Consider the following 25517-nt stretch of genomic DNA (forward strand, 5'->3'; position numbering starts at 1 on the left):
TTGGGAAATGACTGAACAAATTGTGCTATTTGATGATGATGGAATAATATTGTGCTCAAAGGAATAATACACTGGAGGAATTCCATGTGAACTGGAAAGACCTCCAGGAATTGATGCAGAGTGAAAGGAGCAGAACCAGAAGAATGTTGTACACAGAGACGGATACACTGTGGTAAAATAGAATGTAATGGACTTCTGTACTAGCAGCAATGCAACGACCCAGGACAATTCTGAGGGATTTATGGAAAAGAACGTTATCCACATTCAGAGGAAGAACTAGAGGAGTAGAAACACAGAAGAAAAACAACCGCTTGAACACGTGGGTTGATGTGGATATGGTTGGGGATGTAGACTTGAAACAGCCACACCAATGCAACTATCAATAATATGTAAATAAGTCTTGATTGATGAAAAAAAAAAGAACAGACCAGAACAGTCTCCAAGTTTCCTCCCTCCCAGATCCAATTTGGTACGGTAATTTAATATAAAAGAACAATGAATGAAATATGAAGAAATTGTCTCCCATGAAAAGGCCTCTATGTTCTCACCACTGTAACCCAAGAGATACGTCAAATACACCTAACACATTGTCTCCAAAGATAAAATATATGAAGGGAATGGAATTCATGCCAACATTGATGTAATCTTGAGAAAAATGATATAAAAATTAAAATCAGAAGATGGCACTTCAGATCAGCCACTGCAAACCTACTGGGTCTCTGGCTCTTCTCCGTTTTTTGCTCAATTGTCCCGCCCCCAAGGGGAACTGGACTGCTGGTAATCCTCCTTTTAAGTTCCCATCATACATCTTATCTTTGGAGTTTGTAGACCACAGACCTTTGAGCTTAACTTTGATTACTGGAAAATTTCTAGAATTAAGGTGATTGAAAAAGAATCCGTGATTAAAAAGAACCAGTGTGGTTTACAATCATTATAGGATTGTAAATTACAGACAGCTAGTTAGTACATTGAATAGAGAATGGGACCTGAATTCAGGATGACCTGAGATGAAATTATCATGCCTCAGAAGCTGTGTGATTGTGGGCAAGTCACTTAACTTCTGTTTACCTCCATTTTGCCATCTGTTAAATAGGGATAATAATAGCACGTAACTCCTAGGGCAGTTTTAAGAATATAACAAGATGGTATTTGTAAAGTGCTTTGCCAAGCTCTAAAAATATGTAAGCTATTATTAATCTCTAGAGCTGTATAGGAATCTAAGAAGTCAAAGTCATGAAGATTAGATCATATAAAGTTCTTGAACCATTCTTTTTGACCCTACAGTCCCGTTATTGGGTGATTGAAACAAGAAATCAAAGATAGAAAGGTCCCATATATGCCAAAATATTCATAGTAGCACTTTTTGTGGTATCAAAAAGCTAAAAGCAAAGTGAATACCCCTTGTGCTGGGAAATTACTGAACAAATTGTGGTATATCAATTCATGGAACATTATTGTTCTGTAAGAAATCATGAATACGACCAACCACAATGCCAGAGGATTAAGAATGATCTATGCTACTCACCTCTAGAAGGAATTGGTGATGGACTTAGAGTGCAAATTGAGACATATTTTTTGGAAAGTGGAAAAGATGGAATTTTGTTTTGCTTGACTATACCCATTTTTTAATTTTTGTTATTTTTGTTTTATTTTATTTTATTTTACTATACCCATTTTTAATGGAGGTTCTATTCTTTCTTTTTCAATTGGGATGGAAGAAATGAGAGGGAAAGGAGGACTTTCACTGATTAAAAAAATTTTTTAAATACATAGGCAGTCAAAAAGAAACACAAAGACAGCTTTGAATATTCCATGTTGAATTTATTTAAGAGGAAAAGCAAGATGTACACAAGAGATCCACAGCTTCATTTGTAGTCTTCTTTTTCTATTCTACTTCACATGTGAAAATGCTTTTTATTTGATACTTAAGTTCAAAATTTAAAATATTACAAAAAACTCTAAATATGAGAAATTCAGTGAAACATGGAAAGAAATATATGAACTGATTCAAAGTGAAGCAGAACCAAAACAATAAACATCAAATACCATAATAATGTAAATGAAAAAATGATTAAAACAAAGCTGAATGCTATATAATTGTAATGACCCATTCTGACCACATAGAAGAACTGAGAACCTTTCTCCTTTCCTTGGATAAGAGAATCAAGAATGTGAAGTGTTGATGGTAGACATAGCTGCTTTGTAAGTTAGTTTATTTGCTTTTCTTTGCCACATGCTGTTCCTCACACACTAAACTCCACTTCCTATCTTGGTGCATTTGTCCTGAAATTTCCACCTGCCTGTTTTCCTCACCTCTGTCTCCTAGCTTCTCTGACTTCCTTTAAGATTCAGCTCAAACCTACCTTCGTGTTTTTCTAATGTTATCAGCTTGAGCCTCCATTCTAGTGTGTTGTCTTTAATATCAAAGAGCAGTGATTACAGTCACAATATAATTTGCCATTCATATCTCTTTAGTATCATCAAGTACTGAGGATTATCTCTCCATTATCAATTTGGCCTATTGATATCTTTTTTTTTTTTTAAATTAAGAAACTCTTGCCTTCCATCTTAAAATCAATACTAAGTATTGGTTCCAAGGCAGAAGAGTAGTAAGGGCTAAGTAATGGGGATTAAGTGACTTGCCCAGGGTCACACAACTAGGAAGTGTCTGAGGCCAGATTTGAACCTAGGACCTCTCATCTCTGGGTCTGGTTCTCTCTCCAAAGAGCCACCTAGATGCTCCCCTTTGATTTCTTCTTTTTTTTTTTTTTCCCCCATTGGAGCATTTTATTTATGTATGTTTTACACCCTTAGAAAAAGAATCACAGGATTTTTCCTCCTATGTGTTTTCGTCTTGCTTCCTCATGGTCCATGATGCCAGCTGAGGTTGTAAGCACAATGAACCCAAACTGAAGGGATGGTAGCAGATTATTCTGCCACTTTTCCAGATCTTTCAATTGAACATCAAATCTGGGGCTGATTACACCACACTTTTTTAATCTGCCCGTGAGGTTCACAACAATTTTTCCTGCTCTGTGATCATCAATGATCTCAAATTCACCAATATAACCATGCTTCATCATCACAGTTAAGAACCGGACAATTACATTAGAGCATGGCCTAATAAGAACCTGGCATTTTCCTTGCTTCTCAGCATTGTGATGCTTTTGAGAACATCTGCCAGGACATTCATGCGTACCATGGTGGCGGCGCTGCAAGATGGCGGAAAGAGCTTGATATCTTCTTAATACCATTGACAAAACTTAGTTGTTTTGCTTATACAAAGGGATATTTGCTGAGCAGGTATAATAAAAACAGAAGTACAATATATTCAAGGTATACTCTCCCCTCTACCATTTTGGCTGTTGGGGATAGTGGGCTCAAATTTTAAATGTTTGGTACAAACATAGAATCCATTAAATTCTCTTCTGAATGCAATATAGCCAATGGATGGTGTTCCTCACTTACTTGCAGGATATAATTTCTTAACTGCTGGAGCTGATCCACTAGAAGTTTGAGTAAAACAAGTCATTCCAAAGTGACTTGTTCATTCCTGGTTCACTGAGCACAGCTGTCTCCAAAGTCTAGTTCAGAGTTCCATTCTTGGATCTTTAGTGGTTCTTTAAGTCCTTTTTTACTCACTTGGTTGTAGTCTAATCTATTCCATCTGTGAAAGGGAATTTTTTATTCTCTTGGTCTATTTTGAGTTAATCAAGAAACCCCAATTCAACACTTTGTTAGCCATCAAGTAAGAGAATTCACAAGTCACTTACTTAGAGAGCTCCACTTTTTAACTCAGTCAGAAACTTGTGAATTCTTTGATAAGAGTTTACATCCTCAGAGGATAAGAGATGGATCCCATAGACACTGCCCCACCCCCTGGGCAGTTCTAGGCAGTTTGGAAGCTGTGGTTGGCCCCTGTGAAGAGGGAAAGGGACAGGAAGTGATGTGGAAAAAGGACTATAAAAAGTCCAGAACTTGCTGTCCTGGTCTCTTCTCCCTGGGACTTCTCCTTTGGACTTCTCCTTGGGACTTCTGGCTTAGAGAGATTTCTGTATTGGTGGCTCTGTGAGGAGACTCTCTCTGCTCCTTGGTGCTTTGGTGGGACACTCCCTTCAGCATGAGTTCTGTGGAGAGATTCTTTTCCTTGGATCCTTCATTGGCTTGCTGTTGAGTGACTTGGACTTCCACGTGGAGATTGGAACTTTGTTGGGGAGTGAGCTGAATTACATCAGATCAGCACCTAGGGTAAGCTAGGCAACTGCTTACCTCTTTCCCTCCTAAATTTCATACTTCAACTCTTTCTCTTCCTCATTATAAATAAAAGCTGCTAACAGTTTTTTTTTTCTGGCTTAGAGATAATATTTTGAATTTGGTGATCACAACATTGAATTTATAACTATTATTTAGTCAAAATCCCAATTTAACCCTTACACATCTTCTACATTTTCACCTAAGAGCAGGAAATAACGAAACACAAGTTAGAAAACCAACATCACCATGTGTTCAATGCTACATAGTAGCCCAGATAGAGACAGGGGGTAAGGTAGAGGTTAATACCTACCCTAAGAATGGCAAGAGCATTGAGTTGAGGATTTGAGTTGTGTTAGACAGGGATTTAGAGATGGAAAAGAGTTAGTCTTGTTGACTAGTTTTTTCAAAGCAGACAGGATGTGTGGCAGAATGGGCTGGAGAAAGAGACTTGAGGTCAATAAGGAAAAAGGAAATTATAAAGAATATGGAAGATTTTGGATCTGTGAAGCGATTGGATAGGGAGAGGAGAAATTTGGGAGAACTTGAGGAAAAACTGAAGTTGATTAACTTGAGCGGAAAGGAGAGGGGGAAAGCTTAATCTTAAGGAGGGAAAGAATTGAGGAAAAGGAAAATGTGAAGTGAGGGAGATGAGGAGGAAGAGGTAAAAAACTAAAGGAGAAAATATTGGTAAGGTAAGGCAAGAAAAAGCAAATTAACTATTGGTAAGATATGGTTAAGAATTTTGTGAGAGGGGGCAGCTAGGTGACTCAGTGGATTGAGAGCCAGACTCAGGAGATGGGAGGTCCTAGGTTCAAATCTGGCCTCAGACACTTCCTAGTTGTATGACCCTAGGCAAGTCACTTATCCCCCATTTCCTAGCCCTTACCGTTCTTCTGCCTTGGAACCAATACATAGTACTGATTCTAAGATGGAAGGTAAGGATAAAAAAAAATGTTTTGTGTGTGTGAGAAAAGGAAAGGATGTCAGGTATACCTGTTAAATTAAGAAGTGATAAAAGAATACAAAATGTTTTTGGTGTGAAAACCAAGAAGAAAAAGGATCTCAAGAATTAGAAGGGAATCTTGACTTTTGCCAGGAAGATTTAGGGTAGAAGAATGTTATATAATGAAGGAAGAGAAGAAGAGGGACCACTGAACACCTGTATCTAAGAAGAAAATTTGAAGAGGATAGAGCTAGATGCCATTAAGGAAGAAGTTGCTCATCTTTCAAGGAATCTGTTATGAATCTGTAGGTGCTGCCATATGGAACATCATCCAGTAAGAATCAGAGGAGAAAGACAATTGAATGAACAGTGTTTTGCTCTCAGGAACCAAAGAAGTTATTTGTTAGGTTGATATCAGTAACAAAACAAAACTATTGCTTTACCAGGGCATTTATCTAAAATAACTGAGAACCTCCCAGGACTTGTAAAAATGAATGACTCCTACAAACTTCTGGTGAATCCTATGGACACAAATATTGCCAGAAAGAACCTAAAAGGCATTGCTAATAACTATGTCCACAGGACCAAGAAACTGAAGAATTGAAGATCCTAGGGGTACTGGTAGTGTTTTCATAATTGCTTCCCATTGAAGACAAGAAGTGTAGAAGAGAAAATCAGATTTGAGAGGGGAACATTGTTAGTTAAATAGACCGTGTAGAAGAAAAGGATTTGGATTTTTGGATCACAATTTAAAATAGGAGAGACAGGTTCTTGGCCCTGGATGAAGTATATCTAGCAAAAGCAAATAAGAATGTATTTTCCTGCTGTCTTGAAAATATAATACCATCACCACCCCCACTTCTTCTTCTAAGATATGGCAAGAACAGAAATACAAACATTTCTCCCCAACACTTCAGGGGACACATTCCTACATCGTCTTGGTTTCTGGATAGAGTAGTTCAAACTTAGCTCGCTTGGAACTAAATAGCTTTGGCCCCTACCAAGTCCATGTCCAGAGGAAGAACGTGTTCATCTCAGCTTTCCTTGACTGAGGCTCAAGGTCATTCCTGAAAGCCACTCCCTTAGGGTGTTGATGTTAAGCTGGCTGCAAAACCCAGAAGGTGGAACACTGGGATGCCCCTCTCCCTTCACTTAAAACCCAAAGAACAAATGCCAGGGTAGGCAAAGAACCCAAGTCTGCATTCACATGGCACTGGTGGTGAGAAGACTCAAGACCTCTTTCCTTGTAGCATTGTCTCTCACTAGACTCTGTCAGTGAAGGAGTGAAATAGGCAATTTTCTCCCCTCATTATCATTTTTAGTTTAAGGTTCTTTTGATTGTTCTTCATTTGTGTTCTGGTAATTTCACTCCTTCACTGAAAATGATATCAGATTTGGGAATTAAGAGATACCTAGCAACTTTGGAAAGAGGAATTTCATTTGAAAGATGAGACTGAGGTGGTTTTTGTGGCATTTGTGAGCTGGACGCAATTTTTTTTGTGCATGATGTTTATTTTGTTGAAATACAATGACCCTAACAAGATGAAATTTTATAGCGAGCTGCTAAATAAGAGGACTGACCTATACACATTTCAGTAGTTGGAGTTTCAAAATGTACTTGCATTTCACTGATGAAACTGTTCAAATGCTACAGAATATTACATATGATTGAACATTTTCTAAGATCTTTTAGGCCTTTTTTCTGATTCTCTTCCTCTGGACATGGGTTGATAATATTTACCTGAAATAAGCCTGCTGAAAGCCATCCCCTGCCAGAAGCTGTACATTTCCCAAAGTTTTCTTTCAATCATCTGTTAAACTTTGAAGCAATATTTGGTCTTGAGAGGTTTTCTAATGGGTATTGGTTATCATCTGGGCTTCTCCCCAAATCAGATCTTGCTCTTGCTTTTTCAAGATGCTTAAATGAGGTTAAATGTAAATCTTCTTTTTTCTTGACTGAAGAGTTCTGGCTGGTATCTCACTGGCCACTGCTCCAAATCCAAAGCTCCTGGGAGCTCTGGTATTTGGTGCCCTCTGGGGGATATGTTAAACTTGATCATAGCGGTGATTAAGGAGGGTCCTGATCTTCAACTTCTATACTCTGTTCACTCAATGTACTTTTTCTAATTAAATGATAAGGCCCATGTTGGATACTTATATTTTTATCCTCATTTAGATTTCTTAAAAAGGGTTCAAACTTGTCCCTGTCTAAGTTCTCACAAGTTTGAAATGGTGGAAGGTTTTCAGGACGCAGTGGTTTAAAAGGGGTGGTGTCCTCTTTAAATGCAGGACTAATCACAATGTCACTATCTTCATCTTCATTGATGTCATCTACCTCTGGCTTGTCCCTAACTTTGCCTACCTCACCTAGATCTAAGGGGAAAAAGGCTTCATCTGAAACAGAATGGGAAATATGTGGAGGAAGAGAAACCTCTGGGCCTGTTTCAGTGTCTTTTGGAACTTCTCTACTCTCTTTGCTTTCCTCCACCAAATTTTGCTTTGGTGCATGTGAGTCTGAAATGCTCCTTTCAAAGGATGTTTCTGGTTGAAATGCATTTATAAAGTCTAGGCTCAGTTGGCTGTAATATGATGAAATTGATGCCTGTTTTGATGGTGTTTTGTCTTTGGATGAAAATGTTGGTTTTATTGGTGCTTCTTCTTCAGATGAAAATGATGCTTGTTTTGATGGTATTCTGTCTATGGATGAAAATGTCCGTTTTATTGGTGCTTCTTCTTCGGATGAAAATGATGCCCGTTTTGATGGTGTTCTGTCTATGGATGAAAATGTCTGTATTATTGGTGCTTCTTCTTCAGATGAAAATGATGCCTGTTTTATTGGTGCTTCTTCTTCGAATAAAAATAATGCCCGTTTTATTGGTGCATCTTCTTCAGATGAAAATGATGTCCGTTTTGTTGGTGTTTCTTCTTCAGATGAAAATGATGTCCGTTTTGCTGGTGTTTTGTCTTCAGATGAAAATGGCTGTTTTATTGGTATGTCATATGGGGATGAAAATGATACCTGTTTTATTGGTGCTTCTTCTTCTTCGGATGAAAACGATGTCTGCATTTTTGGTGTTTTGTCTTTGGATGAAAATGGTTGTTTAATTATTGGTATTTCATATGGGGATGAAAATGATACCTGTTTTATTGGTGCTTCTTCTTCTTCGGATGAAAACGATGTCTGCATTTTTGGTGTTTTGTCTTCGGATGAAATTGGCCGTCTTATTGGTATTTCATATGGGGACGAAAATAATGCCTGGTTTATTGGTGCTTCTTCTTCTTCTTCGGATGAAAATGATGTCTGCATTTTTGGTGTTTTGTCTTTGGCCTTAGTCTTTTCAGGTACTGGTTTATCCTCTCTTTGATATATAGATTCAATTGTAATAGCAATATCTTTTGTCAAAACAGGAAGTGAAGGAGTACTTTCCTCAGGCTCATCAACTGTCAGACTTGTTGGAGGTATAATTGGAGACTCCTGGCTTTTTTCTTGATATTGCCATTTCTTTTTATCTTCAGGTTTTGTTTCATCCAAGAAGGAATCATCTTTAGAGTTAAAAATATCTTTTACTTCTGGATTCAGTTTAAGGATTTTTCTTAAATAATTTGCTTTTTCTTCCCATGTTTTCAATTTTCTGTATTCTCTCTTCATTCTTCTAAGCCTTTCTCGAGGTTTTTGCTGAAGTTTTTCAAGTTGTACTAGAGGTGATAGTTCTTCTGGATTCCCAATAGTAGCTCGAATGTCTTTGGATAGGAATTTTGGATATTCTATATTTAGTGGTGTAATAACATTTGCCCGAGTGTCTGTTCTATCTGGAGGTGGAGGAACACACAGAAACATGGATGGCTGAATCATCTTCTGAAGTGGTTTTAACTGATGAGAAAAGCCATAACCAAAGTTTCCATAGGAAAACATAAACTCAACTTCAATCTTGCAGATAACTAGGTTTCTAAGCTTCAAATTAAATTCTTCTGTGAAGCATCCTTTCTGAATGACTTCATAAAGATGTATATGAAAACTCCCCACTAGTATGGGGTAGTCCACATCTCTTGCTTCCATCAAGTCCAAATAAATTATGTTCTTTTCATCATTCTGACGTCTTGGAACATATATAGAGAAATACTTCACTTCTTCAAACTTAATTGAAGGTTTTTTCTCATCTGAATCGAAGACATGAGATTTAGTATATTTCATTTCCTTGCTTACACTGACACGAATAAACAATTTTGTGTAATACTCTATGCTGATCTTGGATGAAAAATTTCTGCATCTCTTTATATGAACAGCTAGGCAACCAGCTACTTCTCCAAATGGAATCAAAGCTGATATGTCATTTACTACAGCCGATTCTTTACTGTCCTTTTGATCAGTTTTTTCCTGGCTGCTCGACAGCTTTGGGCTGGTTTCCTCCTTGCTGACTGACTTAGATACTGAAGGCTTTGCAGGGGTTGTCGTCAACTTAGGGAATAGTTGAGACTGAGACAAGCCTCCATCTTCCTCAGTCCCTTTGCGAAGAAAAGAGACCTCAAAGAGCGAATGGACATTGGCTCGCTGAGATTGGGTCGGTTCCGCAACTTTCTTTTCTAGCAGGCTTGGGTCCATCCCGGACTCCCACCCCCCACCCCCCCACCCCTTACCCACTTACCCCTCACCCCGCTACTCCTTACCCCTCTACCCTCCCACTCCTCACCCCCCACCCCCCACCCCTCACCCTGGACCCCTCAACTGATTGCGGTGGCTCGAGCCACCCTTTGCTACTGAGCTCGTGCGAGGGGGAAGGTGCGGTGGGGGGGTCGGAGTAAGAGGGGATCGGAGTATCTCAGGTCACCATTTTTCCATAGTCCAGGCATTCCCTCCCTTAGTCGGCGGGGTAACCAGCCTGGGTCTGGGGAGCAAGGTGAAAATTCTGCTACAGTGAAAATACTACTACAAAGCAGCCCAAAACATCGGTGAAAATACTGATTGCTGAGTTTAATTTCAATTTTATCATTAGTTCAAAATGTGTCTTCCATCTGTGGAAACACCACGAAAAGCAACTCGAGAAATGCTAAGAGGTCAACTAGTTCTGATACTCAGTATGAGAAGGGATCTAAAGAAAAATGATTTCAATCAAAGAAACTTAGAAGAAAATAAGGGGAAATGACCCTGATATGAACATCGTTGTGAATAAAAAATATCGCTGGAAACAGAAAAATGAAAAGCGATATAGTACAGCGAAAAACAGACAGGGGAAACCTGGTAGAAGAATAAGTCCAGAATATAGCAACTCAAAAACCAAATAGTAACAGTAAGGATAAAAAATTACTTTGAAGATAAATACAAACAATCAAACCTCAGAATAATTGGCACCCCAGAGGACATTGGAGAGGAAAAGAATCTGAATCTTGATAACCTTAAGAAATAATTCAAGAGAATTTGCCCTAATTGACATCCTAAAATCAGGAAAATATTCTCTTAACAAGAAGAGACCTAAATTCAGGTTTCTAAGATACATTTTCAACAGACTCTAAAATCCAAGCCAAAATCTTCTAAGCCTCAAGAAAGAAGAAATCATATAACAGAAATGAATGACCATGGGAAAATAGTGACATTGGCACTGAATATAAAACTAAAAGATATGGCCTTGCATTCTAGTCAGACTTCTAGCAAACCTCCAAATTCTTTTTGAAGGCAGGAAAGAATGTTTAAAAACCAAACCTTCAAAGGATTCCTTCACAAAGGCTACAACTAAAAAGAACTTTAAGAGCAAAGGGGGAACCAGCACTCTCTTGGGTAGATAACTAGTTAAGGTATTCAACAAAGAGTTCCTAAAATATGTTAAGTAGAGATGGGATCTTATAAAGTAAAATTTACAAGCCTTTCTTTCTTTTTCTTTTTTTTTTAAACAAATCTCTTAAAAGAGATGCAAATTTTAACACAGTATTTTGTTAGTTTCTGTTCAATAAACATTAAACTACTGTGTTTACAATACTCCTAGATGCTAGGCAAAATACAAATTTTTTCTCCTTTATGGAGATTAAAGTCTGGTAAGATTGTTAGTTGGCAGTAGTTTTGGAAATAAGAAAAATGAAATAGATGACATTTTAAAAGAAAGTGGGGAAAGAGCAGATTATTCCCATAGTGAAACCTCCTCTCTTTTGACTAAGTTGAAAGGCAGGAGAAAGGATCAGAAAATCTTAACCAATAACGCCAAATATTGTGAATTTGAAAATAACTTGCCTATAGAAGACATATTGAGTACAAAAAGATATTAGGAAGGGGGCAGCTGGGTGGCTCAGTGGATTGAGAGTCAGGCCTAGAGACGGGAGGTCCTAGGTTCAAATTTGGCCTCAGATACTTCCCAGCTGTGTGACCCTGACCAAGTCACTTGACCCCCATTGCCCACCCTTACCACTCTTCCACCTAGGAGCCAATACACAGAAGTTAAGGGTTTAAAATTAAAAAAAAAAAGACATGAAAAAAAAAGATATTAGGAAGACTAAGACCATAGGAAAGATAATATGTATCATGCACTGGCAAGTAGAAGATAAAAGAGCAGCTAAGGAAAAGATTAAATCACCTAATACTTTCCTATTTGGATTTAATTTTAAGGGAGATAGATAAAATTATTAGTTAATGATAGGAGTAACAGTAAACAACAAAACCTGAATGGTTTATCAAATTCTAACAAGCTGTAAGAAAAAAATGGGAAAAAATTTTAAATTCACATTTTTCAAGCATACAATAACTTTCACAAAATTGTATTTTCTCACAGAGAGGGCCCAAATAAATCTGAAAAGATAAATTCTATATATTATGTATTTCAGGCCAAAATGCAATAGTTAGAAATAAACAAACAAGTAAATGGTGGAAGGCTATATATAAAATAAGAAAATTGGTAGATTCAAAGAGGAAAAAAAAGAAAATATATATTTTATATATTTATATGTAATACATACAACAGATTATAATAACAGAATCTATGCCAGTGATAGAGATTTATGAGATTAAATGCCTATATTAATCATTAAAATGAAAAAATAAAATTCACTTTTAAAGATATAAAAGATAAATTAAAAGTAGGAAAAAGGAAAAGCTTTCTAAGAAAAATCAAGAAAAAAAGGTTCTTTAATGGATCTGTGATTCCATCCTTTTAAATTCCATCTATGGGGGCAGCTGGGTAGCTCAGTGGATTGAGAGCCAGGCCTAGAGACTGGGAGGTCCTAGGTTCAAATCCAGCCTCAGATACTTCTCAGCTGTGTGACCCTGGGCAAGTCACTTGACCCCCATTGCCTACCCTTACCTCTCTTCTGACTTGGAGCCAAAACACAGTATTGATTCCAAGATGGAAGGTAAGGGTTTAAAAACAAAACAAAACAAACAAACAAACAAGCAAAAACTCCATCTATGCCTTATTATTCTGTGGAAGAGAAAAAACATTATCCTTGTCCTCCCACAAGTCTTGCAAAGTTAATCTTTGAAATGAATTTGGGCTTTCTAGGTCTCAATATTATGTAATTGGCAAAGTCATATGTGGCCTGTCCATCAGTTAGCTCTTGATTTTTCTTTCTTTCTTCCAGTCATACATCTCTAATAAGATTCTTACCACTTGTGTATAATTCTTCATTGTAATATATTGTCGCTTTAAAAAAAAAGAAAAGAAAGATGAGGCTGAAAGCTGGATTGCAAAGAGTTGAGAAGCTTTCTTGAGGGTTTAGTTGAGAAAGGGAAGAGAAAGAAAATTATAAAAAAAAAACAGCTTATGGCACTGGGGGTAGCTGGGTAGCTCAGTGGATTGAGAGTCAGGTCTAGAGACAGGAGGTCCTAGGTTCAAATCCGGCCTCAGACACTTCCCAGCTGTGTGACCCTGGGCAAGTCACTTGACCCCCATTGCCTACCCTTACCACTCTTCCACCTATAAGTCAATACACAGAAGTTAAGGGTTTAAAATAAAAATAAAAAAAAAAACTGTACATACCCTCTGAACTTGCAATACCACTACTAATCCTGTACCTCCAAACAGATTAAAAAAAAAAAAAAGCTTAAATGAATGGTACAATTCATGGGAGTTTTTAAAATTAATTAATTTTTGTAATTATATTTTTTCCCCAATTACACATAAAAACATTTTTTAATATTGGCCTTCTTAAAATTTTGAGTTCCAAACCCTTTTCCTCCTTTCCCTCACACCTCCCTAAGATGGCAAGCAATTTGATATAGACTATACATGTGTGATCATGCAAAACAAATTTCTGGGGCAGTTAGGTAGTACAGTGGATAGATCTAGAAAGCCAGGAGTGTGAAGGACCTGGGTACAAATCTGGCCCTCAGATACTTCCTATCTGTGTGGCCTTGGGCCTTAGAATTATTACTAAGACAGAAGGTAAGAGTTTTTTTCTTTTTTTTTTTTAATGACAACATATTTCCATATTAATCATGTTATGGAAGGGGATACACATCAAAGAAAAAAACCATGAAGAAAATAAAGTGAAAAATTAGTATGCTTCAATCTGCATCTAAATTCCATCACTTGTTCTCTTTTTTTTTAAACCATAGTAGTCACATTGTGAAAGAAAATTCAGACCAAAAACAAAGAACCACAAAAAAAATAAAGTTTTAAAAAGTATGCTTTAATCTGCATTCAGACTCCTTTAGGTCTTTCTCTGGAGGTGGATGGCATTTTTTTTTTCATAAGTCTTTTGGAATTGTCTTGGATCATTGTATTACTGAGAATAGCAAAGTCATTTACAATTGATACAATACTACTGTTAACTGTATGGTGTGCTGCTTCTGCTCATTTCACTTTGCATCAGTTTTTCTGAGAATATCCTGCTTGTCATTTCTTTTAGCACAATAGCATTCCATCACAATCATATACCACAGTTTGTTTAGTCATTCCTCAATTGATGGGCATCCCCTCAATTGCCAATTCTTTGCCACCACAAAAAGGGCTGCTACAAATATTTTCGTACATCTAGAGCATTTTTATTTTGTTTTTATCTCTTTGGGATACAGACCTAATAGTGGTATCACTGGATCAAAGGGTATGCATGGTTTTATAGCCCTTTGGACATATTTCCAAATTGCTCTCCAGAATGGTTGAATCAGTTCACAACTCCTCCAACAGAGACTCTATTTTCCCATATCCCCTCCAATATTTGCCCTTTTCTGTCATAATAGCCAATCTGATAGGTATGGTGTGGTACCTCAGAGTTGTTTTCATTTGTATTTCTCTAATCAATAGTAATTTAGAACTTTTTCACATGACTATAGATAACTTTGATTACTTCATCTGAAAACTGCCTGTGACCATTTATTAGTTGGGGAATGACTTCTGTTCATATATATTTGACTCATTTCTCTATGTATTTGAGAAATGAGGCCTTTATTAGAAAAACTTGCTGAAATTTTTTTTCACCATTATGATTACTGTGTATTTCCCTCCATCCTATTTCCCCGCACCCCCATTTATCCCATTCTCTCTATCCTTTCACTCTTCTATCTCTTTCTGTGCTCAAAAGTGTTTTACTCCTGACTATGGCCTCTCCCAATCTACCCTCTTGCCTATCAGTTATCTCCCACTCATACTCCATTTCACTTATCCCCTTCCTCTCCTGCTTTACTGTAGGGTAAGATAGACTTCCATATTCAAATGTGTGTGTTTGTTATTTCTTCTTTGAGCCAATTCTGATGAGAGTAAGGTTCAAGTACTTCCCTACTTTCCCCCATTTTACCCTCCATTATAAAAGCCCTTTTGCACATCTTTTATGTGACAATTTACCCCATTCTACCTTTCTCTTCCCTCTTCTCTCAGTGTATTCTTCTTTCCCACCCCTCAGTTTAGTTTTTTTAGATATCATCCCATCATATTCAACTCATACCTGTGCTCTCAGTCTGTGGATATTCCTTCCAACTATCCTAATAATGATCAAGTTCTTAGGAGTTACAAGTATCATTTCCCCATTTAGGAATGTAAACAGTTTAACCTTAGAATCCCTTTTTTTTTTTTTTTAACCCTTAACTTCTGTGTTTTGGTTCCTTGGTGGAAGAGTGGTAAGGGTGGGCAATGGGGGTCAAGTGACTTGCCCAGGGTCACACAGCTGGGAAGTGTCTGAGACCGGATTTGAACCTAGGACCTCCCGTCTCTAGGCTTAGCTCTCAATCCACTGAGCTACCCAGCTCCTCCCCTTAGAATTCCTTTTGATTTCTCATTGCTGTTTATCTTTTTATGCTTCTCTTGAGTTTTGTATGTGATAGTCAATTTTTCTATTTAGCTCTGGTCTTTTCATCAGGAATGCTTGAAAGTCCTCTATTTCATTGAATACCCACCTTTCCCCCAGAATGATTATTCTCTGTTTTGCTGGATGGATGATTCTTAATTGTAGTCTTAGCTCCTTTGCCCTTTGAAATATCATATTACAGGCCCTGTGATCCTTTAATATAAAAGCTGCTAAATCTTATGTTATCCTGACTGTGGCATCATGTTATTTGAACTGTTTCTTTTTGGTTGTTTGCAATATCTTCTTCTTGACTTGAGAACTCTAGAATGTGGCTATAATATTCCTGGTGGTTTCATTTTGGGATCTCTTTTAGGAAGTGATCAGTGGATTCTTTCAATTTCTACTTTGTCCTCTTTTTCTAGAATATCTGGGCAGTTTTCCTTGATAATTTCTTGAAAGATGATGTCTAAGCTAATTTTTTGGTCATGGCTTTCAGGTAGTCCAATTATTTTCTGGGTCAGTTGCTTTTCCAACAAGATATTTCACATTTCCTTCTATTTTTTTTCATTCTTTTGACTTTGATTGTTTCTTATATCCCATGAAGTCATTAGCTTCTACTTGCCCAATTCTAATTTTAAGAAATTATCTTCAGTGAACTTTTGCACCTCCTTTTCCATTTGGTCAATTCCACTTTTTCAGAAGTTTTTTCTTTAATGAAATTTTATACACTTTCTGCATGTTTCCAATTCTGCTTTATAAAGAATTTTTCTAGGTGAGCTACATGGCTCAGTGGACTGAGAGCCACCCTAGAGACAGAAGGTTCTAGGTTCAAATTTGGTCTCAGATACTTTCTGTGTGACCCAGGGCAAGTCACTTAACCCCAATTGCCTAGACTTTACTGCTCTTTTGCCTTGAAACCAATATGTAATATTGATTCTAACACATGAGGTAAGGGTTTTTTTCTTTTTTAAGAGTTCTCTTCAGTTAATTTTTGTATATCCTTTTCCATTTGGCCAGTTCTGTGTTTTAAAGTGTTATTTTCTTCAGTGTTTTTCATGTCTTCTCTACAAAGCTGTTGACTTTTTTTCCTGATTTTCTTGCATTGCTTTCATTTCTTTTCTCAATTTTTCCTTTAAATCTTTTATTTGATATTTTAAATTCTTTTTGAGCTTATCTAGGAACTCTTTTTGGGCTTGATATCAATTCATATTTTTCTTTGAAGCTTTGGATTATAATAATTAAAATGGGTTTGACAAATATAAGAATTAAAAAAAGATGTGGTCACTGTATATAAAAATGACCTCTTAAGTCATGGGACTATTAGTAGCCTTAGTAACTTTATTACAGCAAAATAGTGATAGTAAGAGACGGAAATGTAGGAAGGAGGTAGAAAATATTGCCTAGCTAAAAATACCGTAAGTCTGGATCCAAGTGCCTCTAGACCTCGAATAGGAATCCAAATGCAAATTTCATCAGCCCATGAGAGTGTCTCCAGCTAGGCATTTTCAACAACCAAAGATCCACCCCAAAGAGGCTGAGCCCCAAAGGGCAGTCTCTCATGCTAAGGAGGCAAGAGTCTCACCCGAATAAGCATCCCTCTTCAGCCTGAGTCTCCAATGCAGAAAGACGAATTTTCACCAGAATCCAAAGTCCAAATCAGGAAGCCAAAATCTGAAGTTGCTGTAAAGATGAAAATTAATATTCAATAACTATTATATTTTATAAAGTTTTATTAATAATAAACTAACATAAAAAACTATAGTGAAAAAGGTTCTAAACTAACTTCAGCCACACTTGTGAAGAAGAGAGGAAGAAGGATGAACTACAGAACTTATAAAACAATAATGTGACCACGCAAAAGTGGAGGCACAGGAGAGATTAAAGAGAATTTTGTGAAATACTAAGGGACTTCTGAGGGATGAAGTCCAAAGGTTCAAAATCTCCATTTATACACTGCAAAAGAGCCTCACCAGAGCTTATATCCATGAGGCAAAAGACCACACTAGAACCCCCAGAGTCCCAGAGGCTCCTGCTTATACACAGTTTTCTCCACCTATCAGCTCTCCTCATCATATCTCAGGAATCAATCACAGTCTCCCAATTTGCCTAGCATTACACCAAGGGGCTGGGGGAGAGGGAAGTGCTTGTGGTCTTTTAGACTAGAGCATGAACTTCCTTATTTAGTAAAAGGTTCTTACTAAGTGTTAATGACTAAGTGTGAAAGGTGGGGGACTCCAAGTTCTTTATTGATTAACTTAAAATAGACAAAGAGAGTTTAAATTCTCTTTTACAATCCCCCTTGTGATTCTACTGGGAGATAAGCATATTGAAATCTCACAGATTTACATGCCTAGTTTCCCCAATGAATCATTTCATATAACCATCTTATACCTCTAAAGATCTTCTAGCTAGAGGTACATACAATATTGCACTTTCTAAGGGGAAATTACAATTTGGGGATAAGAGGGAAAGAAAAGAGAAAGAAAACAAAAACAATGATTGATAGGTACATTGACAAAAAGTCAATTAGGGGGCATTCCCCTTTGGCATAAGAGTTTACATTCAGAATAAATGTGTTCAACCCCCTTTAGTTCAGTTCATTATATTTTGAAGTTAACTCTGGATCTTTTGATGCAGTGTATGGTTTCTGCAGGCATCCTTATGGCACCTTCTTCAAAAAGATCCACTTTCTTGATTTGGGGTATTGGCAAGTTTCTTTTCCTGAAATTTCTCCAAAAGATTTCAAACCTTGGATTTTAGAATAATTATACAGGATACAATAGTTTTGACTTTATCCTCTTCTGAGTTTGTGTTTTGATTATCAAAATTACTAAAATAATTTTCTGTGGTCAGTTTCTTCTTTTGTTATTTATTCATTTTTCTAGCCTTTTTAAAAATTTAAATATTTTATTTTTTTAGAAAAATTTTCCATGGTTCCATGATTCATGTTTTTACTTTCCCCTTCACCCCCCCTTCACACACACTCCCATAGCCAACGCACATTTCCACTGGTTTTAACATGTGTCATCAATCAAGACTTATTTCCATATTATTGATAGTTGCATTGGTGTGGCTGTTTCAAGTCTACATCCCCAACCATATCCACATCAACCCATGTGTTCAAGCGGTTGTTTTTCTTCTGTGTTTCTCCTCCCACAGTTCTTCCTTTGAATGTGGGTAGCATTCTTTTCCATAAATCCCTCAGAATTGTCCTAGGTCATTGCATTGCTGCTAGTACAGAAGTCCATTACATTCGATTTTACCACAGTGTATCCGTCTCTGTGTACAACATTCTTCTGGTTCTGCTCCTTTCACTCTGCATCAATTCCTGGAGGTCTTTCCAGTTCACATGGAATTCCTCCAGTGTATTATTCCTTTGAGCACAATATTATTCCATCATCATCAAATAGCACAATTTGTTCAGTCATTTCCCAATCGATGGATACTCCCTCATTTTCCAATTTTTTTTGCCACCATAAAGAGCGCAGCTATAAATATTTTTGTACAAGTCTTTTTATCTATGATCTCTTTGGGGTACAAACCCAGCAATGGTATGGCTGGATCGAAGGGCAGGTAGTCTTTTAGAGCTCTTTAGGCATAGTTCCAAATTGCCATCCAGAATGGCTGGATCAGTTCACAACTCCACCAGCAATGCACTAATGTCCCAATTTTGCCGCATCCCTTCTAACATTTATTACTCTCCCCTGCTATAATTTTAGCCAATCTGCTAGGTGTGAAGTGGTACCTCAGAGTTGTTTTGATTGGCATTTCTCTAATTATTAGAGATTTAGAACACTTTCAAAAAAGAATACTTTGCCTATTCATGTCCCTTGCCCATTTATGGATTGGGGGATGGCTTGATTTTTTTATACAATTGATTTAGCTCCTTGTATATTTGCATAATTAGAACTCTGTCAGAGTTTTTTGTTATAAAGATTTTTTCCCCAGTTTTGTTTCCCTTCTGATTTTTTCTAGCCTTTAAAAAAAATCCATATCTTCTGTCTTAGAATGACTATTAAGAATAAGTTCCAACACAGAAGAGGATTAAGGACTAGGGCCCAGTGGTTCCCAAACTTTTTTAGCCTACCACCCCCTTTCCAGAAAAAATATTACTTAGCGCCCCCTGTCACATACTATTGCCACTCTCTTACAGTTATTCACTGCCCCCAAATGCATCTGTGGCTATCACCGCTCTGCTGGATTGCTGCAGCACCCACCAGGGGGCAGTGGCGCCCATTTTGGGAATCACTGGACTAGGCAACTGTATTTAAGTGACTTGCCTAGGGTCACACAGCTGGGAAACCTGAGGTCAGATTTAAACCCAAGACATTTTGTCTCTGGGCCTGGCTCTCTATTTGCTGAGTCATGCATCTGCCTCATTGAATCATTGTCTTTATCAGAGTAGATAAATTTTTCACAGTTGATCCTTTTATAGTATTGCTGTTGCAGCATACAGTGTTCTCCTAGTTCTTCTCCTTCCACTTTGCTTTAGTTCATATAAATCTTTCCAGATTTTTCTTCTCGTAAAACAATAGTATTCTATCACAATCATATACTACAACTTATTCAGCCATTCCTTAATTGATGGGAATGTCCTCAATTTATAATTCTTTATCACCACAAAAAGATCTGCTATAAATATTTTTGTAAAATAGGTCTTTTCTCCTTTTCTCTATGGAATATAATATAGCATTATTGTGGGGTCAAAAGATATACATATAGGCATATTTCCTTTGGACATTGTTTCAAATTGTTCTCCAGAATTAGTGTTCATCTCCTCCAACATTTGTTTTTTTTTTTTTCTTTCTTTTCTGTAATGTTAGCTAATCTGACAGGTATGAGGTGGTATCTCAAAATTGTGTAATTGTTTCAAATACTAATATTTAATAATTTCCAGTTGTTATGTGTCATACTATTATATAGAATTATTGGTATTATGAATTAGCCATTTAAATTAATAGTCTAATCAATAGTGATTTAGAGCATTTTTCCATGATTATAGATAGCTTTGGTTTCTTCTTCTAAAAATGGCCTATGTCTATCCTTTGACCACTTACCTATTAGGAAATGGCTCTTATTTTTTATGAATTTGACTCAGTTCCCTTTATGTTTGAAAAATAAGACCTTTATCAGAGAAACTTGCTGCAAAAATTATTTCCCAGCTTCTTGCTTTCATTCTAATTTTAGCTGTATTGGTTTTGTTGGTGCAAAATCTTTTTTATTTTATATAATCAAAATTATCCATTATACATCCCATGGTCTTCTCTGTCTCTTATTTATTCACTAATTCTTCCCTTACCAGGTAAAATTTTCCATGTTTAAAAAAAAACAACACAGGGAGCAAATCTTCTGAGTACATTGGTTTTGATATATTTGCAAGGCATACAAAGTCAGTGGGTCTACAGACATTCTCAGTTTGACCTGAGACAAATGGATATTTTTGCAGAGGTCATTTTATAGTGAAAAAGAATAACTTATAGATTAAAAAGAGGATTTACAGAGGTGATCCTTGACATAAGTAACAGATAATTATATCATGGAAAAAAAATCTTGAGACTTTTTTTTTTTTTAAAACAAGACAGATCATCGTGACCAAGGTAGTTCCTGAGGCTCCTTATGTTCAATTTTCCCACTATTGCCATCTTTCAGCGTGTGGACTTGTCAGGGAAACTTTGTGGTTTTAAGACCTTGATGTTGCTTGAGCTGCTGACAAAGGAAAGTCTGTTTAGCAGCCAGCTATCAGAAAGGAAAATTAAAACCTATGAACTCTAAATTAATTTAATATCTATTCTTATTCCTATGATGATATAGCCTTATTTAATTTATCTGCTACTAAATGATTAACTTGTCATTAGTTATAAATATTAAAGTTGATTTAATTTAGCTATTAAACCTTCTAATAGCTAAGACTATTCCTTAGTGCAAAAATCAGATCAATCAACAAGAGTGTCAGCTTAATAATTATACATACTAATTGTTAATAATTCCTAATCAATAATCAAACATCATCCATGCTCTGTTAATTTGCTTATATCACCCTTTACATCTAAATCATGTACCTATTTTGACCTTATCTTGGCATATAATGTGAGATGTTAGTCTCTATGTAGTTTCTGCCAAGCTGCTTTCCAATTTCTCAGCAATTTTTGTGCAAAATAGTAAGTTCTTGCTTTAAGAGCATCGATTTAGGGGTTTATCAAGCACTAGATTATTAAGGTCATTTGCTATTGTGTATTGTATGCACAATCTATTCCATGGAATCAGTGCCTTTGGGATCATACCTTTCACTTCTAGCACCCAAACCAGCACTTGATCTTCAGCCACCAGGCCCCTTACCTCCAGAACCTAGCCCAGGACTATAGACTCTGGTACCATACATTTTGCTGTCTTGACCTTATCTACAAATAGAATCACTGACATCAGGTCCAATTCTTTTTCTTCCCTAGTATTTGAAAATGAACTAATTCTATTCTCTGCCATTTATAGGATTCTTAAGGTTGGAAATCCCAGTTCTTCATTCCTATCCTAAGCTGGCAAACTTCTACATCTTACTCTCTTCAGTGATACAGGCTGGTCAGCCTAAAAGAAATAAACCCCCTTTTTAACTCGTATTCCTCATTCTCTTGGCCCTATACTCATACCAAGTTCCTATTCAACTCTGTCTCCTTCCATTGTTCACTCTGGAAACCCTGTTCAAACATAAAAAACTTCTTCTTCCCTTTAGATATTCCCCACCTCCCCCCCTTCCATTTTCTGGCACTCCTGGTAACCTCCAGAAAATACTGCTTTCTTGCCTATCTGCTTCATTAGTTGATCTGTCTACTTTTATATCCCATGTGGTACTGGACCAGGAGGAAGAATGGGCACATTCTTTCTTTCCCATTGTAATTACTTCTAGAGCCTCCTTCTACTGCCATTACTCAGAAACCTTTTTTCCTTTGAGATTTATTCTATCCAGATATGATTCCTTATCTAAATCTTATTGGCAGTTATCTACCAGCCCCCAGGTGATCTTTCCTAAATTCAGTACCTGGATCATGGTCTTCCTTTTCATCCCAAGCCATGCTCTTATACTTGAAGACTTTGGTATATATGTTGATATCCCTTCAAACACTCTAATCTCCAAATTTTATGTGAATTGGAATGACCTCTGGGAATTGATGCAGAGCAAAAGGAGCAGAACCAGGAGAACATTCTACACAGAGACCGACACACTGTGGCACAATCAAATGTAATGGACTTCTTTACTAGCAGCAATGCAATGATCCAGGACAATTCTGAGGGACTTATGAGAAAGAACATTATTCACATCCAGAGAAAGAACTGTGGGAGTAGAAATGCAGAAGAAAAATATAAGATTGATCACGTGTTTCGATGTGATATGATTGGGGATGTTGACTTTAAATGATCACTCTATTACAAATATTATGGCAATGGTTTCCAAATAATATGGAAATAGGTTTTGAACATGATACATGTAAAACCCAGTGGAATTGCTCATTGGCTCTGGGTGGGGGGAGGGAGGAGAGGAGGGAAAGAACATGAATCATGTAACCATGAAAAAATATTGTAAATTAATTAAACAAATAATGAAAAAAAAGCACTCTAACCTCCAAGTTCATCAACCTCCTTAGGTTTCATGACATTCATATCTACTCCACTTCAACCATACACAGGCATAGTCATACCCTTAAACTCACTATCACCCACAAACATTCCATTTTCATGATCAAGAACTCTGAAACTCTTCTATCTAATGATAACTTCCTATCCTTCTACCTCTCCTTGTGCCTTTATTTATAACACTTTTTTTCCCTGTAATTTCACTTTGTTTCTCAGTCCTTCCATCTCTCAATGTTTTGGGGTTTTTTTCCCCCAGGTAAACACTGCTTCTTTGGCTTCACCTCCCTCACCCCACACTCATAAAATCAATGTCAAAAATAAAAGCAGAGAAAGGATTCTCTTTAAAATTATAGATGCTACCAAACTGGGAAGGGTAGTAATGCATTGAATGACAGTCAGGATCCAAAAGTATCTTGACAGGCTAACATCTAACAGAATCTAATAAGATGAAATGTAATAAAGATGAATGCATACTCTTATATTTGAGTTTTAAAAGTCAGCTTCTCAACTATAAGATGGGCAGCCATTACTTACAGTCGAACAAAAAGACAAGTAATTTATCTGAAAAAGATCTGGAGATTTCAGTGGATCACAAACTTGATTCAATGGTTAGCTATGGTAATTTAAAAAACCAACTAATTTGATCATGGATTGTCTCAAGAGAAATATAGTTTCCAAGAATAAAAAGGTTCCCCAATCTTTAGTCCCTGATCATATTAAATGTAGAGTATTGCTTTTAGTTCTAGATACCACATTTTTGGAAAAAACATTGATAAACTATAGAATTTCCATAGGAACACAACCAGAATGGTAATGATCTTCAAGTCAGTGCCATATAAAGGTCTGCTGAAGGAATTTGGAGTCTTTGGGTTAGAGAAAAGAAGAATCAGAGTAAATATGATCTTTGTCTTTGAATTCTTGAAACATTGACACATAGAAGAGGAATTAAATTTGTTTTCTTTAGCCCCTGGCAGCAGAACTAGAAGCAATAAATATGAATGCAAAGAGGCAAATTTAGACCAAATATAAGTGAACATTTCCTAGTAATTAGAGCTATTGTAAAGTGGAATGAGCTGCCTTAAGAGATGATGAGTTCTCCTTTACAGGCAGTCTTCAAGCTAAGGCTGAATGACTACTTTTCAAGGATGCTGGAGTAGGAATGTCTGTTTATAGGAATATCATTTTTAATTTTAGTTGTATCCCAGAAATTTGATGTGTTGTTTCACTATCCTTGTTTCTGTACTTTGTCCTTTGAGTAGTATGAATTTCATTATTAAGTCTATATTTAGGCTGCCTCTTTTGTTTGTGTTCCCTGAATTAAATACTATTTAAATTTCACTATGTTTTGTAAAGGACATGTTTAGTGGGCAGTTAGGTGGCCTTCCTAGCTGTGTGACCTTGGGCCAAGTCACTTAACCCCTTAAGCCTTTATAGCTCTTTTCCTTGGAAGCTGTACTTAGCATTGAATCTAATATAGAAGGTAAGATTCTAAAAAAAAAAAGGTCATTTTTAGGTTTTTGTTTTTTTTTAACATTTACAATGTCTTTGCTTCTTCATAAATGGTCTATTTTTTAAGTGCCATGGCATTAAGATATATGTACTTGCTCTCTAGTGATTTCATTCAGAATTTTTTTTTAGTTCTAAATTCCCCAGCATTTTGTCCAATTCCATATTTTCTTTTTTGTTTATCTTTCTGTCAGGTTTGTCCAATTCTGGAAGAAGAAGATTAAAGTCTCCTACTATTATTGTGTTACTATCTATGTCTTTTTACAGTTGAGTTATTTTTTCCTTTATTAATGTATATGCTATGCCAAGAATGGGGATGGGAATTGAGATGAGGATGCAATTGGAGATAAGGATAAGGTTAGGGATGAAGGAAGGCTGGAAACATTGTATTGTGAGAAGAATGCTGAATATGGAGTCAGAAGACGTGGGTTTAAATTGGTACTTATGTGACTTTGGGTAAACTGATTAATCTCTCTGAGCTTTAGTTTCCTCTCTTAAAATGTGTGAGTTGCAAGAGATGACTTCTAAGATCCCTTCCAGCTCTAAATCTATGATGCAGGAGTCAATGATGTAGGATAGGATTGAGAAAGGGGAAAGAAGAATAGAGAGGAAGATGGCAAGTTAGGTTGAGACAAGTATAAGACAGGGTATGGGAATGGAGATGGAGAATGAGGAAAAAGTTATAGAGACGGATTTGGGGATAGGTTTGAGATTGGGATTGGGCCTAGGGATGAAAATAAAAATGGAGATCTGAAGGGGATAGGAAGAGGAATATGAATGGGATGGGAAATATGAATTTCCAGAGAGTAAGAAGCAGAGACTAAAGAAGAGTGGATACTGGGCATAATTTGGAGGAATTGATGGAGCAAAGGTATGGTGTACTAGGTACCTCCAAGGAGTCATGGTTAGTCTTTTTCATCTCCTTCTGTATACTTCCTTCTCCAACTCTAGGGCTCTACCTGGCTATGACAGCCACTCAGATTCAGAGTCAACC

General features: G+C 36.8%; 1 pseudogene; it reads right to left on the bottom strand.

Moving 5' to 3' along the window:
- Positions 1-2810: 2810 nt before the first annotated feature.
- Positions 2811-3202, bottom strand: LOC123235460 (annotated as a pseudogene).
- Between the last annotated feature and the right edge of the window lie 22315 nt (positions 3203-25517).

The sequence above is a fragment of the Gracilinanus agilis genome, chromosome 2 (genome assembly GCF_016433145.1).
Source record: "Gracilinanus agilis isolate LMUSP501 chromosome 2, AgileGrace, whole genome shotgun sequence".
In the NCBI taxonomy this organism is placed as follows: Eukaryota; Metazoa; Chordata; class Mammalia; order Didelphimorphia; family Didelphidae; genus Gracilinanus; species Gracilinanus agilis.